The 10426-nt window shown below is 43.5% G+C and overlaps 1 long non-coding RNA gene across 1 annotated transcript; it reads left to right on the forward strand.

The window, feature by feature from the left end:
* The first annotated feature begins 1190 nt into the window (after window positions 1-1190).
* LOC111786245 (uncharacterized) lies at window positions 1191-3367 on the forward strand. The gene is made up of 4 exons (XR_015421055.1): window positions 1191-1438; window positions 1520-1600; window positions 2169-2247; window positions 3243-3367. It is a non-coding gene; the product is annotated as an uncharacterized LOC111786245 (long non-coding RNA).
* Window positions 3368-10426: the final 7059 nt, after the last annotated feature.

The raw sequence follows: 10426 nt of genomic DNA on the forward strand, positions 1-10426 counted from the left end.
GCGAAACAAGACTGAGAGTTCACTCCTTCAACTTGTCTCTCTTCTTCTTCTTTAACTCTTTTACTGGGTAAAGCGATATTTGACGAACCTGAACGAGACCCTTCTCTTCTGGAACTCCCCTTCACCTCTCCAACTGGGGTTGAACTATCTATGTCTTCTCTCCCCTTGCCCGTAACCTTCTTTTACTCGGTAAAGCGGCTAAGTAAGCTAATGTCCTTCCTCTCTCTCCTATAAGATTCATTCGACTGAGCAGGAAGTCAAGACTACTTATTCCTGAACCTTACCCTGATTGAACTTGGTAATTAAAAGGTAAGAGGGAACTAGATCCGTTCTTGTTGCTCCTTCCCATTCACTGAACCGATATTGCCTGCCTTGCCTGTCTCTTCTTTCCCAGTAAATAAGGTCGGTCTGTCTCTCTCACTGCTTCGGGCCTCTCTCTCCTTTGTCTCACAGCTTCCTGCTTGCTTCTCGCCTTTCCTTTCAACTATTTATTCTGGGTCTGTTTGTTCTCTTTTCTTTTCTTGATCTTCTTTACCAGTAACCGAAGAAAGACTCAATCAAGAGTTGTAGAACTGTAACTCATTCACTCCTTCCTTCTTGACCTCAGTAAAACAGCTTAGGATTTCATGTACTCTCTTGTTAACTCATAGAACCTAGCCCCACTTCCATTGCCTGTCCCGTCCCTTCAAACAGTCTGTCTGTCTTCGTCTTCGCTCCTGGACTATGAATTATTTTACTCGATAAAGCTGCTGAGGATTCTATTTGCATTGGCTGAACCTTTTCCTTCATTCAAAGACTCGGTCCGGTAACTAGGTTACATCTTCTGTCCTGTCTGGTCTATCTGTCTCTTCTTTCTCTCTTGCTTTCCTTACCCTAATGGGACTCTAAAGCAATTATGATCTTTATGATATTCCCTTCTTTTACTAACTGTAAAGACTCAACCAACTCAAGATTCTTTCTTTCTCTTTAACTCCTACACCTATCCTGTGAGACAGATTGAACTCTTTCTTTTACTCTCTCCCCCTCTGTGAGACCATTAATGAATCAATGTTATCCTCTGTCTAATCTTTTGCTTATGGCTATTGCAGAGGTAATTTGATCGAAAGAGACTGAACTACTGAACCTGAACCGGAACTGGCTTTCTTTCACTCCTCTCCCTTCCGATCGAGCTGTTGATGTAACGCAAAAAAAAAAAAAAAAGGGCTAAGTCAACTGAGGGGCAAAAATGTCATTTTGCCCCTCCAACCCAAATAGGGGTCCAAGGAAAACCCAGCCAGATTGCCTGCAAAAGAAAGAAGAGGTTAGAGAGAGGTCAGTGAGGAGTCGGCCGGGAAGATTAACGGACCACCGCCGGAATCCATCTCCAGACGAGACTCGTACCAGGATTGAGAGGCTAGCAAGGCCGACGCTCCATCAAAACCTAAGAACATTTTGCGGGGTAAGGTTTCTGAACGATATTGCTCAGATCTGAGTTTTTCCCTACGTGAATCGACCCTAAAATGTTGAAATCTTCACCTAGGAACAACTCACGCACGTTCTGTGAAGAAGTTTGGCCGAGACCTCAACCCAAAGGCGGAGATCCGAGGGTCATCCGAGAACGGTGAGCGAACTTCCGGCGTTCTTAAATCCTCCGATAGTCAAGAAAAAAATTATAAAAAGAATACTAGGACGTAGCCTGTAACACGATCTAGAATGTTGCCGAAGGAATCATATTGATCCGATCTACGGATCGAAAGATATGAAAATCGGAAAACAAAAACCGACTGGGTTTCGGTTTTCAGAGGACAGAGAAGAAGAAAGAAAAAAAAAAAAAAAAAAAAAAACGGCCGGCGAGCGGCGGAGGGCGGCGACAGGCACCGGACACGCGTCGACCACCGGCTGGAGCAACGCAGCTCCAGCGAGGCATCGACACGTGTCGCCTGCAAGCCGGGCCGAATCGCAACGCGAGCCGAGCCGACCGGACCGGGCCGGGCCGGCCGACCCGCGGCTGTGCAGAATTGGGCGCGCGTGCAGCCTGCGGCTGGCGCCTTCCCGCGCGCGTGGCCACGCACTCCCAGCGTGCTGCTGGGCGCGTGAGCGCGCGTGGAACGGCCAATTTGGCCCGGTTGTTTTCTGTTTTCTCGATTTTTGTCCCGGTTCCAGTTCTAATACTGTTTTTACGTGGATAGGGACTTAATTTAGAGAAATCAGTATTTTTGGACACCTCACGGGCAAAGGAACGCTAGCGAAAGGGCACGCGTCAACCAGGTAAGTCACCACCCGGTATTTAGGAAGAAATACTTGTAGGATTCGCTCGGATTGCATGCATGCTAGTAGTTCTGCTTCAGATTAGCTCTTCATGTAAGTTACTAGTCAGATTAACTGTTGTGATTGAATTGGGTAAATTACATGAGTGTTGCTTGTATGCCTTAGGCTTCCGCCGTATGTATGCATGCGTTATTTTATGTGTAGAATTGTGTATGCCGGGTTTCGGGTGTTTGATGGACGAATTCGCTCCATTGAGCGCGAACTTCATGCTCTGGGTGCTTGATGGAGGTCATCGCCCCGTTGAGCCGGTATGCCTAGTTTGCATGAATTACATACTATGATGTTAGAAGAAGATTGCATGCACCCTCTGTTAATTGCTAGGACCCATTTCTTTGATAAGATTAGGGAATCTCGGTTAGGAGCGATATGCCGCTCTAGCCAGACTTAATTTTTCCCTAGAAACTTAGCAGTTTACCACGGTAAGAAGGTACCCCGGAGTGTTCATAGATTGCTAGCGTGTGAACGGTATCTATAGCTTCGTGGGAGGACCAAGGGGTCCCTGATCAGTCCTTACTGCTCTTAGCCATTTCGCATGGGAAATGTGTCCCCACGTCGTACAGCCCATTAGCTGCATGGGAACGGGTTGGGTCGCGCCCCCCATAGAGGGACTAGATGGGCGTAGGGGTACTCAGCACACCCCTAGGCCAGGTACCATGTAGTCCCAGATAGCCATGTAGAGGTAGCACCTCATAGAGAGATACCGACCATATTAGCTTGGCATAAAGAACCTCTAGGCGTTTAATGAGAGAACGAAAAGTCAGTGAAACCCAAGGGGCAAGCCCCAAGGGACCTAGATTAGAGCCAGTCGTCCTAGAACCGAAATAGGAAACCGTGGCAACCTGTTAAATTAAGATGCGAAGAGAGCCTACAAGTAGGTGGCTTACTGAGTATAATTTTTATACTCATCCTTGCTATGTTTTCCTTTTTTTTTTCAGGAGCGCGAGGCGTCGGTCAAGAGTGGGCGTGATCTGAAGGGAATTGTCACAGAGGAATGGGTTGTCCCGGGGCGTCAGTCCAGTCGTAGTCCTTATTTTTGTATTCGCAATCTTTTGAAATTTATTTTCCAAACGGTCTTGTGTTTTGTGTTTATCGTTCGAAAAACTTTATTGAAATTTGATGATTTTCGTTACTTCATATTTAAATCTCTTGTACATCTGTGTCGTGTCGTTAGTCACTGTCCGTAGTAAAATATTGGGCTGTGACAGTTGAACTCCTTCCCCTCCCCTGTCGGTCTCGCAGCTTCGCTTATTCGCCTCGTAAACTCGGTCTCACAATTCCATTGCCGGACCCGCTATTGCCTTGATTCTTGATCTGATCCTTTCTCCTCAACTCAAGATTCCTTTAACTCCTTGTTCCGTACTACTACTACTTGTTCTGTTATTCTGGAACTGTAAGGGAAAGCATATGAAATCCTTCTTTCTTTTCCTCTCCTGTAACGAAAGACTGACCGAAAGCCCCACATACATTATCATTAACTCCGCTCTCTATGTATGGGTCTCAAACAAAGCTTGCTTGGCTCATTCCCCTCTCTCTATTATCGGGCCTACCTGACCCTATGTTCTTCTTTCACTCTGTCTTTCACTGGGTAAAGCTGCATTGAACTGATTTCAGTCTTTTACTCGGAGGTCTGCTAATTCATTTAGTCGACTGTAAACTCCTGAACCTATCGGTTTCACAGCTTCGCTCCTTCACCTTCTTGTCCTGATTCTTGAATAGTAAACTCATGAACATCGTCACCATTACATTAATGAGACTGACCTCAATCACTTGAAGAACTGTAACCAAGAGGTAAGTAAAGCAGCGTCTTCATTTACTCAACGACTGTAAACAAGGAAGGGAAGGGTTGAACTACTGATCTTTCTCCTTATGAATCAAGTCAAGACTCAAAAGAATGATCCTGACTTTCCCGAGATTTGAGGATGAATTCTACTTCTTTAACTGTAAAGGGGAATAGAAAATGCAAAGAAAGATTTGCTCCTGTCTCGCTGCGCCTCTTCGAGTTCTCGTATCTTCGCCTCTTCGCCCGTAGGGTCTCACAATTCCATTGCCTTCGCCTGTCGGTCTCCTTACTTATTCATTCGCCTTTTCTTCTTCTTCCTATTTATTCTTGAACTCTGTCTTTCACTCAGTAAAGCTATTTACCGGTATGTATTGAACAAGGTGGTCGAGCTCCTTCAACTTCAAGTCAAGATGAAAGATGGATTCTCAACTTCTTTCACTTATTGATTCAAACACTGTAACCTTATTCACCTGTCCCTGATTGAACTGCTCTTTCTCCTTTCTTGCTTGAACTCTTTTACTCGGAGGTAAGAAGGAAGAATTATCGTGAGCTGTAAGTCAAGACGTGATTGTTCACCTCTCCCTACTAAAGAGGTCATTTCACAAGGTAATAGGTGTGTGTTTGATTGAACGAACAGTAAACAAGGGAAATAGGTTCATTCAGTAGCGTCTTCATTTACTCGATTGTAAGAAAGATTAATGAGAGTGAACTCCGGCCTACACCTATTCTATTTCTTCTTTCACGAGCGAGGTAAATAGGAGGATCAATCAGCTCATTCACCTGCCTGAACCGATATTCCCTGCAGTTCTTGTTCATTTCATTTCCTCTGCTGTAAGAAAGATGAATTCGACTTCTTCACTTGTTCCTTCTTGAACTCGTTAAATGGGCTTCTCGATTACCTTCCTTATTTTATGGGTCTCACAAGGACTAAGTTTAAGTAAGTAAGTTCTTAGCCCAGATAAAGAAGATGAGAGTAACCTGGCCTGCATTGGACTGATTGAACAAGGTAAAGAAAGGATATTGAATCAATCCTTCCTTCTTTCACCTATTGATTGATTCTTTCAATCGGTAAAGCATATGAAGTAGCTCTTTTCTTTCACGAGGTCTCGCTGCTCTGCTTCTTTCTCTCATGAACCTCGGTAAAGCTGCTAATTCATCTTTCTTTCCTCTCCCAGGGCATCATAAGAACCCCCTATTTTTCTGAAGCACTATCCTATCTGTTCCTTTCCCTTTCTTTCTTTGTCTCTATTAGTTTAGTAGGTCTACCGAGATCAAGCCACCAATTCTTTTCTTAACGAGCTAGTTTCTGTTATCTAGTCGTCCTATTTTCTTTTTCAAATCCAAAACCTTATTCTATATTCTACTGTATCTCGCCCTGAAACCCCTTGATCTCCAAGCCCCTTGTCTTGTATAGGTTGGGCAAGTTTGTATACTCCTACCTACTACCAACAAGTTTATGGTGGGGATCGTGGACCTCTCGCTCGAGAAGTAAGTAAGCTGTTCGTTCCTTGTTTGGTCATGAAGTAAGTAAGCTGTTCGTTCCTTGTTTGGTCATAAGGATAATGTTATTAGGTCAGGGGCAGCCGGCTCGGGGGTTCCCCGCGATTGGTAATGGCATAACCAGAAAATGGGATAAGCATTAGAGGGTTAGGGTAAAGAAGGTGTAGCGCTGGTTGGTTGGTTGGTTAGCGCAGCGCATCTGTCTGTTTCGGGTACCGAGGCGAGGAGGGGTCTTTACTAAGAAGGGAAGAATCGACGAGCTTTTGAAGTCCCAACGGAATGGAATCCATGGAATGAATCGTCATCTATGAATAGAAAGATCTATTCTATCTGTATAGGGGAAACCCAGAGAGCTTGACTTTCAGATAGCTCGGGCAAGCAACTCCTCTCTCTTTCTTTATTAATGATCTTTCCCTACTTGATTGACTTATTCACCTTTGACTGATGTAAATCGGTCTCGTGGTTGAACCCCTTTCCCTTACTTATTCAGGCCTTTACTTTAGTTAGGTGAGCTCGCGTAATCGTAATAATAAAGTAAGCAAAACTCAACTCTTCTCTAGGTGACTGGATCGCCCCGGCAGGGTTGCTCTGACTCGGCCCTGAGAAAATACTCTCGTAACTGATCCCCTTTTGTATTGTAGGGACAGGGGCAAAGAAAGCGTACCTTGATAAGCTCCCTTGGCGTTTCACTTATGATGTTCTGCCTTGATGAGATAGAGAGAGGGATAGCTGAATTAGGTTAGGATCTAATGACACGGACACAACGCGGGAAAGTTCGATCCTCAAACATGGGAAAGGAAAAAGAAAGGAGGAGGAAAACACAGCCAGCCCTTTCAGTTGCTCTCTATATGGTGACTGACCTTTTCTTTGGGTGTTACCTTCCTATATTTGCCGGAGAGAGGTTCATTTGCCTCACTCAGTAAACGATAAAGAGAAGAGGGCCCAGAATTTGAGCCCGATTCCAATGAATAAGGAACTATAACAATAACTGATGCTAATAGAATAGAGGTTCAGGCAATGGAATTGTGAGACCGACACAGGTTTAGCAGTTCAGCAGTGAATAAATAGGTTCAATCAGATTACGGTTCAGGAATAAGTAAGTAAGGAGAAGAGGTTAATGAGTTTACTGTTCGTGTTTGAAGGGAAAGAACAAGAGCAGGTTCATGATCTTCTCTTTCTTTCTCTATCTAAAGTGGTTCGTTCCGTTGAGTCTTTCAAAGCATGATTCTTGAACAGTAAAGGTTCTGGGTCAGGTTCAGGTTTTGAGGTTGAGTCTTTCAAAGCAGTTAATTAATTAAAAGCCGCTAATTCATTTCTTCTTGAACTAGAAAATCTCTCTTGTCTGTCCTGCTTTCTTGAGTCTTGACTGACTATTCTGTCTCATTCTTCTTTCTTACAGTTCAATCAGGTGAAGGAGAAAGAATACTTGTCTGAGTCTTCTTCCTTCCTCCTTTTCTTTACTCAACTATAAAGTGAAGGGAATACAGGGTCCGGGGCAGTTACGTTTGATTCTCCCTATTCTTTCACTGTAACGAATCTTTCATCTTTCCTATCCCTTCTTGCATTCTCGTCAGGGGTTCCGGCTCAGGATTGAATGAATTTACTAGACTTTAAATGGAATAACGTATAAGGTTCAGGTCAGGTAATGTAATAGAATCAAAGAAAGGGGGAAGGAGATTCTCAGCCAGTCGCTTTACCTTCTTACTGTGAAAGAGTGTTTGAAGCGAGAGGATTTCTTATTCACCGAGCGAAAGCAGCTAATGAATGAATTCACTCAACTCGTCAGTGAAGGATTTCATTCAAGAATAAATAGTAGGAACAGACAAGTGATTCAGTTCTGTCTCATTCATAAGGAATTGAGTCTTGAAAAGTAGCTGTAGCTAATTCATTTCTTCTGGAGTCTCTTCTCGTTTTTGTTGCTTTGCCCCTCTCCTCTAAAGGTTCAGTCTAATTCATTCTCTCTCTTTGTCTTTACCTTGTCTTTGAAGGGATGGATAGGCAATGCAATTGTGAACCCGACAGGGGAATGAGTTCACAGACGTACAGAAAGAAGGGAATGAGGTCAGAGAAGCAACTCCGACTGTAACGTAAGGGAGAGGAGCGAAGAGGGAAAGGTGCGGCCCAATAGGAAAGGAATTCTCATTACGTTTATTAGGGAGAAGAGAAAGAGAAGTAGCTAAGACAGACACTTTACCAAGTTGAAGAGGATAGGTGATTGAGTGAAAGAAGGGATAAGTGAAGGTTGAACTATCTCTTTGCTTTTCTTTACTCGACTGTAAAGCAGCGCTACTAATGACATTGATTCTTGACTGACTGTGAAGGAGAATGCATTGATTGAATAAATAGGTGTAGGGAAGGGAATATCGTAAGCCAGGGAAGGAGCGAAGCAATGAAACTGATAGGTGATTGAGCTTGACCTGATTCTCATTTGACTCTCCTGTAACTGTAAACTCTCATTAATGTTTCATCTCCCTGATTGAATGAATAAGATAGTAAGTAAATAGGGTAAGGTCATATAGGTTCAGGTTCAGTAGCTAATTCATTGAAATAAGAAATAGTAGGGACAGACAAGTGATTGAGTTCTGTCTCATTCCTCTACGGTTCAGTAGTTCACTCTCTATAACTGAGAATAACAAACAATAACTTCAGGTCATATCGGGGAAAGAGCTCAGCAGCTTTACTTACAGATGATTGGATTGAGCTTGACCTTCTTCTTTCCTTCCTGTAAACTCTCATTCATCCTCCTTTGTCTTTGATTGAAGGAGTAGGTGTTGTTTGGTCAGGCAGGGAATATCGGCTCAGGATCAGGTTCTTCAAATAATAGCTTTACCGAGCGAGGGAAATCTGTCTCATTCATAAGAAGTTTCGTCTCCCTTCTTCGGCTTTCAAAGCAAGCAGCTAATCTAATTAATTCATTTACTCGACTGGAAGCTAACTCCTTCATCTCTTCTAGTTTCAGCTTGACAGACTTCCTGTCCCTGAATTTCTTCATTACGGTTACTGTTCATTCGCTTCTCTTTCTTTCCTTCTCGCTCAGGAGTATTATAGGAAGGACTCTGAATCTTTTACTCTTCAGGCAATGGGTGAAACCGATAGGTGAATGGGGAGTCAAAGAGTGAGTTATTAGGATCAGTCTAATTCAGAAAGAGTCTTTGTTTGGTTATAGAGAGTTATATCAGGGGGAAAAACATAAAGAAAGCTAGCTCTAGCTCGGCCGGCTAAGATAGAGAGAGAGGAGGTAACCAACACACACACACACACCAGCGAAAGAGTTAAGGGAACAAGGAGTGTCGGAGTAAAGGAATAAAGGGCAAGGAGGGAAGGGAAGTCTCATTCTGTCTTGCTTTCGAAAGAATAGATAGATAGGTGAACCAGAATGAATAAGGAGAAGGAGAAGGATTTGGGTGTGTACTCTTACGGTTCCGGCCGGGGCAGGCTCATGAGCAAAGCAACTAACTAGAAGCGGAGTCAGCTAATCTTTCTTTCAGTTAGTTGAGTCTTTCAAGCAGAATCCAATTCAATCAAAGAGAAGAGAAGAGAACAACAATGAATAGGTTACGGTGAAGGATTCATAATCGAGAGGTTAGTCTTTACTTATTGCTCAGGGAATAAATAGAAGTTCAGTCTTTCCTACTAATTCATTCTTGAACAGTAAAGGAGCTTTGCTGTGAGACAAAATAAGGCGAAGGAGCGAAGCCGCTTGTTACGTGGTTGTGAGTCTTTTGTCTTGCCTTCTTGTTCCCTCTCTTTCTTACTTATACTTAAATAAATTCATTCTCCTTGACCTCTTTCCCCTATTTTACCGATACCATACCAACTTCAAAGATGAGGTTCAGGCAATGGAATTGTGAGACCGAGTTGTAGAGGCGAACGAGCTCTGGCAGCTCGACCTTAAGGGAGAGGAGCGAAGCAATGAAACCGACAGGGGAGGTGAAGGAGCCTCTCTTCCTGTTCTTTCTCTTTCTTAACTTACTGTTCAGTCTCAAACCTCTCCCTTCTTTCTTTCTCGGCAGGTTCCGCAGGCAGGTTCTGATTCTAGCTTTTTGACCTAGTTCAACCCACGTCAGTGAAAGAAGAAATAGAGTATTAGGGGGACAGGGAGTTATCTATAGATACTAATTATTAGTTATCTCTCTTAGGGAGGAGGGAAGGAGGTTCTCCTTCTTACAATTAATTCTTTCTTAGGGAAGACAGAAGGAGGTTATCCTTCTTACAATACTACATTCTCTTTAAGGAGCTAGCTTCTTGACTGACTCTGTCCTTCCTGTTCTCTCTCTTTCGACAGGGAAGGCTTGACTTACTCTTTCTTTACATACAATACATTCTTTAAGTTAAGGAGCTAGCTTCTTTACTAACTCTGTCCTTCCTGGTCTCTCTCAGGCAAGCAGGCAAGCAAGCAAGTTCCTTACAACCCAGCAAGCAAGAAAGGATCCATCAGTAATAGTCCTGCCGGTCCCCTAAACTCTCATAAGGAGTCGAGACTGACTGTTCAGGTTGAACAACTATATCTTTCCTCTCCCCTACTGTAAACCAACTCTCTCTCTCATTCTTGCTTTCGTCTTTCCTGACTGTGAACGATAATTCATCTTTAGGTGAGTGCCTGCCTGTTCCTGTTCCTTCCTTCCAACACCAGCAAGCAAGCAAGGAGTGAAAGCCATCCTAGCCTAGCCTTCCTTAGCCTGTCCCGTAAACGATCTTCTTTCCTCTTTACTTGAGTAGGTCAGGGAATCAATATCCTACTAGGTAAGGGGGACAGACAGGGTATTAGTTATCTCTCTTTCTTTCTTTCGACAGAGAAGACTTTACTTACTTACTCTTTCTTTACATACAATACATTCT

This window comes from Cucurbita pepo, chromosome 5, assembly GCF_057944985.1.
Source record: "Cucurbita pepo subsp. pepo isolate OVF chromosome 5, ASM5794498v1, whole genome shotgun sequence".
Lineage (NCBI taxonomy): Eukaryota > Viridiplantae > Streptophyta > Magnoliopsida > Cucurbitales > Cucurbitaceae > Cucurbita > Cucurbita pepo.